The sequence below is a fragment of the Mus caroli genome, chromosome 4 (assembly GCF_900094665.2).
Source record: "Mus caroli chromosome 4, CAROLI_EIJ_v1.1, whole genome shotgun sequence".
Lineage (NCBI taxonomy): Eukaryota > Metazoa > Chordata > Mammalia > Rodentia > Muridae > Mus > Mus caroli.
The window spans coordinates 66,026,092-66,034,505 of NC_034573.1; positions in this window are offsets into that span (position 1 = coordinate 66,026,092).

Sequence of the window (8,414 nt, forward strand, 5' to 3'; positions counted from 1 at the left end):
CTGGTTTTATGTGAAGTTCCTTGATCCACTTAGACTTGACCTTAGTACAAGGAGATAGGAATGGATCGATTCGCATTCTTCTACATGTTAACAACCAGCTGGATGTATTCTTAAATTACCATATTAAAATGAAGGTGTTCAGTATCTATTCTTGTTTTCTGATGTTTGTGGTTACCTAGCTGTGGCAGTGGCTGTGCCTTTTTCATTTGTTTTCCTTTCCTGTTTCTTCTCTGTTTATCTACAAATTTATTAGACAATATTTGAAAGTAACACTATATATATATAGATATACATATATATATATGTATATCTATCTATATATCTATCTATATAGTGTTTGTGTGTGTGTGTGTGTGTGTGTGTGTGTATGTATGCTGTGTATGTGTATATATGTAGAGCAGTTTTGGTTCAGCAGAATGGCTGCTTTGGCAGGGAATTGCATCAGAGACTTACATGGACCAGCTGGCATTCAGAAATGCCACAGACCCTTATTCCCTCTGGCAGGAGTACACACCTTTAAGGTAAAATTTGTAGAAGTTTGTAGAAGCAAGTGGCCATGTTTGAAAGTGAGGGGCAGCAAAGTAAAGAATCTGAGAAATATTTAAATGAATGAATCAGAGATAGAATATGCCCGAGTCTCATAAGAACAGTACAGGATAGAAGCTATTTACAAACAGCACAAGGAAAGAGAAACAGTTGAAAGTTGAGTCAGTTGTGAGTCAGTTCAGTAGAGTGGAGGTGAATCAGTGAAACGAGTGCATTTGGTGAACTGCAACTGAGTTCAACTGAATTCATGCATGACTTTTTTCCTTTGTTTTTCTTTTTTACATTTCTAATGTTATCCCTTTCCTGGTTTCCCCTCCAAAAACACCCTATCCTATCCCCTCCCCCTGCCCACCAGTCCACCCACTCTTGTTTCGCTCTCCTGGCATTCCCCTACACTGGGGCATTGAGCCTTCGCAGGACCAAGGGCCTCTCCTCACATTGATGTCCAATAAGGCCACCCTTTGCTACATAAGCAGTTAGAGGCATGAGTCCCACCATGTGTACACTTTGGTTGGTTGTTTAGTCCCTGGGAGCTCTGGGGATACTGGTTAGTTCATATTGTTGTTCCTCCTATAGGGCTGCAAATGCCGTCAGGTCCTTGGGTCCTTTCTCTAGCTCCTCCATTGGGGACACTGTGCTTAGTCCAATGGATGGGTGAGAGCATCTACCTCTGTATTTGTTGGGTACTGGCAGAGCCTCTCAGGAGACTGCTATATCAGACTCCTGTCAGCAAGCACTTGTTAGCATCCACAATAATGTCTGGGTTTAGTGACTGTATATAGAATAGTTCATGCAGGGCAAGTCAGAAGATGCAGTTGAAGACAAGGAATCAGAAGGACCCAGAAAATTAGAAGAAATTGCTAGAGTTACTTTGAGGCCAAGCAGAGCATTTCAGTGAGAAGCAGAGAAAAACCTGTTTGAATCTGTCATCTTGGAGAGGAGTTTCGGCCAGAACAGTTTTTAAACCAGCTAGTTAGAGTTCAGAAAGAACTAGAAAGGATGAGATTCTTTAGTAGTAAGCCTCCTAGACATTAATAACATATAGTGTGGGTGTGAGCATGTATGAGCAGGCATGCATGCTTGTGCTCTCATGCATGAGAACACAGTTTGTGTGTGTGTGTGTGTGTGTGTGTGTGTGTGTGTGTGTGTGTGAATGTGTGTATGTGTGATGGGGGAGGGGTAGACACAGATGATGTTACACTGCACATGGTAACAATGTTGCCTTTAGTAGCCTCCGATATTTCACAAATATTCCAGTACCAGACAAATAAGATCTTCCTTTCTTTGTTGATCAGGGGACACAGGAAATTTCCCAAATATTATTGGCTATTGCCATTGCCCTTGGTTACCTACCATAACTTGTAGACAAAATTGTATTACTGAACATACCATATATGTGGTACACAGAATTTGGAGGAATTGAGGAATTGACGTGGAACTGACTCACATGCGTAGCATGGAGGACAAGCTCTCATCATGCCTGGGCAGGATTTTGCAAGATTAAGAGAAAATAACATTCAAACTCCTCCCCGTCTATAGAGCCTGTGAAACACTATGTTAATGAATCATTTCCACTTTAGAAAGAGAGGAATCTGCTCTTCTTGTGGAAGGAACACCAAAACTGAGACTAAGTGACAGGGTGATGGTTAGTCTTAAATACAAAGCATGATTCAAGGACTCAGGATGGGATTGGCCCAAACATGTGACTGTGATATATCCAAACATCACTTCTTGGGTTAAATAAGCAGCTGCTTGCTGTTCAGGCTTGTGAAACGGGCTAGGATGTCTACTTATTCTGCCCTTTTGATGTTGAAATATCAGGCCCAGGGAATGCTTCTCTCAAGTCATATTTTCTTGCTGAGATTTTGTGGTGTAATCTGAGCTGGTAACTTTGAAGGAAAAACAATAGAGACTAGAGAGCTGCTGAGATTCACAAAGGAACAGACATTCACCTTGGGTAGCTGACTGATAGTTGAATGTAGGGTTGGTGGGGTCCCATATCTGCTCCACCACAGGGCTTGGCCACTAGGGAGGCAGGACATGGGAGTTTTGACTGTGTTCACCCTAAGCTGTTGCTGGGCCAGTATCAGGCTGTAAGAAGCTGTAAGATATTGCTCTGGGTGAGGCCTGAGACAGCCCGAGCGGGCTTGGGGGTCTCCTGGCTGGCCTGCAAGAGGACGGGGCCATCTGGTTCTCAGACTCTTGGACCCCCAGGTTCCACTGTATGTTGTGCAAGAGCTGGGAACAGAGTGGGGGGGGGGCATAGACTGGATCTAGCTCAGAGCCTAGGGGAAAAGCATGGTGGGGAGGAGCTCCGTCTGGATCCCGCAGGGAGAGAGAGTCCTTGGCTTGTCAGTGGTGGTGGGCATGGGCTTAGCTTGGTGTCCATGACTTGGGGCACATAGAGGCCTTTTGCAGGAGATTAGATGGCGGCTCTTTAGGTGAAAGCCTTCTCTATTGTTCCCCAGGCAGATCCCAGTGAAAAGAGGCAGTACATAGTTTTAAGACATTTATTTTCATGGTGGAAAGTGGATGAGTAAAACCATATCCCACTTCTCAGGGTGCGCCTGAGGTTAAATACCGTTTGCAGGGAAGAGTGTCTGGGAAGGAGAGTTTATTGGGTAAGTCCTCTAGGCCTTTAGGTACCTCATTAAAATGGAGATCTGTCTTGATGCTATGTGAACACTGGTCACATCCTATACCAATGGAGGGACTTACAGCATTGCCCTTATGTGACTGATGGCTAGGAGCCTAGTGTCCGGGAACTGAGTGAAATGCCTGCCATCCCTTTAGGGTCACTGGGAATTCTAGCTTTAGATCAACCAGGAACCAGGCTGCCTTTCACAATCCTACAGTTGAAGATCTCACTGACTATGGAACACCTGTGATGTACTGTCAATAAAACCTATGGAAAGTTCTGATGTCCAATTCACATCCTTTGATCCCGAGCAGTTAAACTTAAACTCCTGAGCTCCAAGGTTAGACTTAGGTAGGTGAAGAGGTTATAAATGCCTCAGTTCTTGAGGTTTGTACTCAGGTTCTTTTTCTCTGTGATGTGCTCCTAAACAACAGCAGTAGTTTCTGGGTTATAACCCTAGCTCCCACCAGCAACTAATGCTTATAGATCACCCAGTTTGTGGAATCTTACTTGCAGCAAATATGTGTACCAAAGTGATCCCATCTGTGCCTAAAGTCAACTTCTCAATGAGAAATGGGTACCCTAGTACCCATTTCATGCTCCTCGCGCTTAAATTTCTCCCCAACAGACAAGTATCTCAGTCATTGTATCAGTTGCTAATATGTCATATAAGGGTTTGAGTAGCTAACTCCTTGACAGATAAAGATCTCATTTGGTTAAGAACTTCAGAGACAGGAAGAAAAGAAATAGGATCTGAAAGAGAGAGGGAGAGAGAGAGAGAGAGAGAGAGAGAGAGAGAGAGAGAGAGAGAGAGAGAGAGAGAGAGAGAGCAGGTAGAATTAGGTTGGTACAAAATTAAATGTGTGTGTTGTATTGCTAAAATTTTATTTGTATTCCTAATAAAGTGGTTATTATGTTATGCTTAAAGCATTATTTTCATTTTATTGTTTTGCTAATGTCTTATGACTTGCTGGTCATTTTATACTATTGAAATTATGCCAGAAAAAAATCAAATTTAGTGGCTCAAATAGATTTCTAAGGTAGACAAGAAGTTTGTAAATTAAGTATCTAATGACTGAAAATTTGAAGTTGACAATGACAAAATGAGACTAATTATCAGAGCTCATATTCTTACTATTTTAGGAGAAGCAACCATTCAAGGTTTCTTTTGTATTTAAAACAAATTAAAGATTTTTAAAAATTAACTATGAAGTGGAAACTTAAGTGTTATTTAGAAAGTCGGTTGTGTTGGGTGGGTGTTTTGCTGGGGCAAACATCTGAAGGAACATTTCCCTGAAGTGAACACAGGTAAAAGGCTTGGTGGAGCATGTTGGCAGAGCTAGCTGTGCAACTTGCGTTTTCGCTGATCCTAGTTTCACTGAGGGAAGCACAGCTAAGAATGTCTCCTGGTTTCATGCTGGTCCAAAACCCTCCTGTTGATTCAGCTGAAGTCTGGCTGTCTCTGCTAGGTCATGCCACTGCTGCTGATCTGGGTTTGCTATTCCAACTGTGCCAGACTGGACTGCAGCTGTATGTGTGAAGTGTTTGGGAGTGAGTCAAGCTACTGATGCTGACTTGTGAACTGAGCTGCCAATTTCCAGACAAGATGAGATTTGCTCCAAAGAACATTTCTAAACAGGTCCACTTCCTCCCATCCTTTCTTTTTCACTACCCCTGGTGGGTGGTGGGCTAGAAGAGAGTTTAAAATGTTTACGATCCATCATTAAAAGTAGGCTTTGAAAAAATTAAAGTCATAACTATGAATGTATCTTCATAGTGTACCTTTCCAAAAATTAAAAAAAAAAAACAACCTTCATTCTAAACTTTTAAATCTTGTCGTATACAAATTATTTCTGGATCAAATTGTGATATGAAATGAAAAGAGTATTGTGTATGACAATCATAGCAGTAGGACTGCAAAGCAGCAGAAGTGGTGTACCAAAGCACTTCTGAAAACCAAACTGCTTAGTGGCCTGATCCAAAAATAGCCAATGCGGGTTTCAGCATCCCCATGAATCCACTGTATCTGATATGTGTGCTCTTCAAGTATACATATAATCATAAGGCCTAATTTTGCCCTTGGCAATGTCTGACCCCACATCAAACAAGTAATGTTTCACCTGTTGATTGAATTTGACTATGAAGATTTTCCACAACTACGATACTCAGTGAAGCTCTTGTTAACCAAGTACCACCTTTTCAAGTAGCTCAACACCTTCTTCTTACCTTTTGTATGTAATACTTCCACGGACAGCAGGATGTTATAAAGCTTTCCAAGAGGAAAGAAAAACAAAGATACTTAACCTGAAAGCTTGGATATTTTAAAATATGAATAAACAAATTTATTTTGTTTTATTTTAAAAATGTGCTGATTTTAATGGTTCCTATTGTGATGAATAAAGGTATGTTTGATTCTTTTTGTAATTCTTTGAAATCTATTGTCTAAACCATAATACCTTTACATCAATTTATAAAAAGCTCTATGGAGCTATGAAAATGGTCCTGCAAACTGTTTGCTAGAGAAATTTCAGGCAGCTCTCAAGATTTTAGTATCAACTCTCTTAGACCTCAGTCTAGACTTATGACATTGTTAATTCTGCTTATTCACCACTACTTCTTGATGTTAAACAAGAAAAACATAAGCTAAAGTAGACCAGCATTTGTTTTGTTTCTTAAGTATCCATAATTTCTATGCTAATATACCCCAAAAGCTAAAGTGCTGCCAAAGTCACCAGAGGAAGTGGCTGCTGCCAATTTCTTCTGATAACAGGAAGAATAAATTTCAAACCAACATGGAAGTCTATTTCAAAATGAGTTTATTATATGATGATATTGGTAGCTTAAGGGAAAGAAAAAAGGCACAACGCCCATAGAAGAATAGGTCCTCAAAGTAGGGTACCGTAGAGCTGATAGCCCAAGAAATCTGTAGGGTTACTGGCAGAAACTGAGGTGAATCATGAGGAGGTAGGCTCCTTTGCCCGTTAAGCCTAGCCATATGCTGTCCGGTGCCTCTCAGTTTCTGTCATATCTACACATGTAACTTCCAGAAACACTCAGATCATATCAGAGGTTAAAAAAAAAAAAAAAAAGTTAAAACGGCAGAATGGAGTAAGGGAACCTTTTAGTATTTTTGGCCTCAATCTAGGACAAAACTGAAGCTAGGCTCCATAGAGGGCTAATATTCAATTTGTGTGTATATATATATATATATATATATATATATATATATATATGACTCCAAACAATCAGATAACCCTATTAAAATGGGGTACAGAGCTAAACAAAGAATTCTCATCTGAGGAAACTCAAATGGTTAAGAAGTACCTAAAGAAATATTCAACATCCTTAGGCATCAGGGAAAAAAAAAAAAAAAAAAAAAAAGACCCTAGGATTCCACCTCACTGCAGTGAAAATGGCTAAGAACAAAAACTCCAGTGACAGCAGATGCTGGCAAGGATGTGGAGAAAGAGGAACACTCCTCCATTTTTCGTGGGATTAGAAGCTAGTACAAACACTCTGGAAATCAATCTGGCAGCTCCTCAGAAAATTGGACATAGTACTACCTGAAGACCCAGCTATACCCCTCCTGGGTATATATCAAAAAGAGGCTCCATCATGTAATAAGGACACATGCTCTACTATGTTCATAGCAGCCTTATTTATAATAGCCAGAAGTTGGAAAGAACCCAGATGTCCTTCAACAGTGGAATGGATACAGAGAATATGGTACATTTCCATTTCATGATGGAGTACTACTCAGCTATTAAAAATAATGAATTCATAAAATTCTCAGGCAAATAAATATTACCTGCTCATTTTATTTATGTGCCCACAACAAATCTTTGGCAGAGAAAACATTGTTGTAAAATCATCCTTCTTCACCTCAAAGTAAAGTTTTAACACCCTATAAAGCCACTGTGGTGCTAATAAAGAATTGTAAGATAAATTCATATATTTTAGAAAAACTATAACAAAAATTGTGTCTTAAGAACCTGACTAAGTGTCTGTTCCTTGTTCCAAACAGCCATTAATTTGGTTATTGCAGAATAATAACATTTGATCTATTGCATACCATCATATTAAATAAAATTGATAATAATTATCCCAAAGATAAGTTAATTTTTTATGCATGCTTCTATATCTTCTATAAATTCATGCATGCATGCATCCCATTTACTGTGTTAAAAACAGCCTTCTATGGGAGAAAAGTATATGTGAATTGGATCACACACTTATTCTTTTGAGTTTCCTCCTGTTTCAGCACAGATAATTAAATTGTGTGCTGTAGATGGTGTTTTAGAATGTTGAACAATCAAACTTTAAGTTGTATATTAATAGTCAATATTATATCTCAGAGCTTACAATTGTTTAAAATTGTTCATCCCTCAGATGTTATTAATTCTCAAGCTTGCAATTGCTTATGCAACATATAAGAAAAAAATACTGTTCCTTTAAGAAAACTGGTTTGGGTCAGTTAAGAAATTGTCCTGGGTTCCCTGGAAAAATTGAAGAACAATTTGTCACTTATATAGATTACTCTTTGCCTTTACATTTGTTAATTTTAATATGATTCATATGCCTACAGGATTGTTATGGCAAAAGTCTCCTCTAATGTGGATACATTTGAGGATTTCTCCTAAAAGTAATATTCTGCCATATTATGAAGCAGTAACTTAGACGATTATCCTTGGAAAGAAGCAGGCTCTAACTTATTTTGGCAAAGAGCCAGATATTGTAAAACAATGTCCTAATTATATTAAATTATCTCCAGTGCCACATTTAGGAGTTAATCCACAAGGTCTTATGCCTAATCATATTTGGAAAATGGATGTAACTCATTATGCGGAATCTGGAAAATTAAAAATTATACATGTTTGTATTGACACTTGTTCAGGATTTCCTTTTGCTTCTCTGCATACAGGAGAGGCCTCATTGTTTATAAGCCTTTAATGCTATGAGATTGCCTAAACTTATTAAGACAGATAACGGGGCATCCTATTCTAGCAAGAATTTTACTTCATTTTTTAAAGAATTTTGCATCAAACATAAAACTGGAATTCCTTATAACTACATGAGCTCATTGTACTTTAAAAAATTGACTATATATTCTCGTTCTTTTTTTTGGGGGGGGATTTCGAGACAGGGTTTCTCTGTGTAGCCCTGGCTGTCCTGGCACTCACTTTGTAGACCAGGCTGGCCTCGAACTCAGAAATCCGCCTGCCTCTGCCTC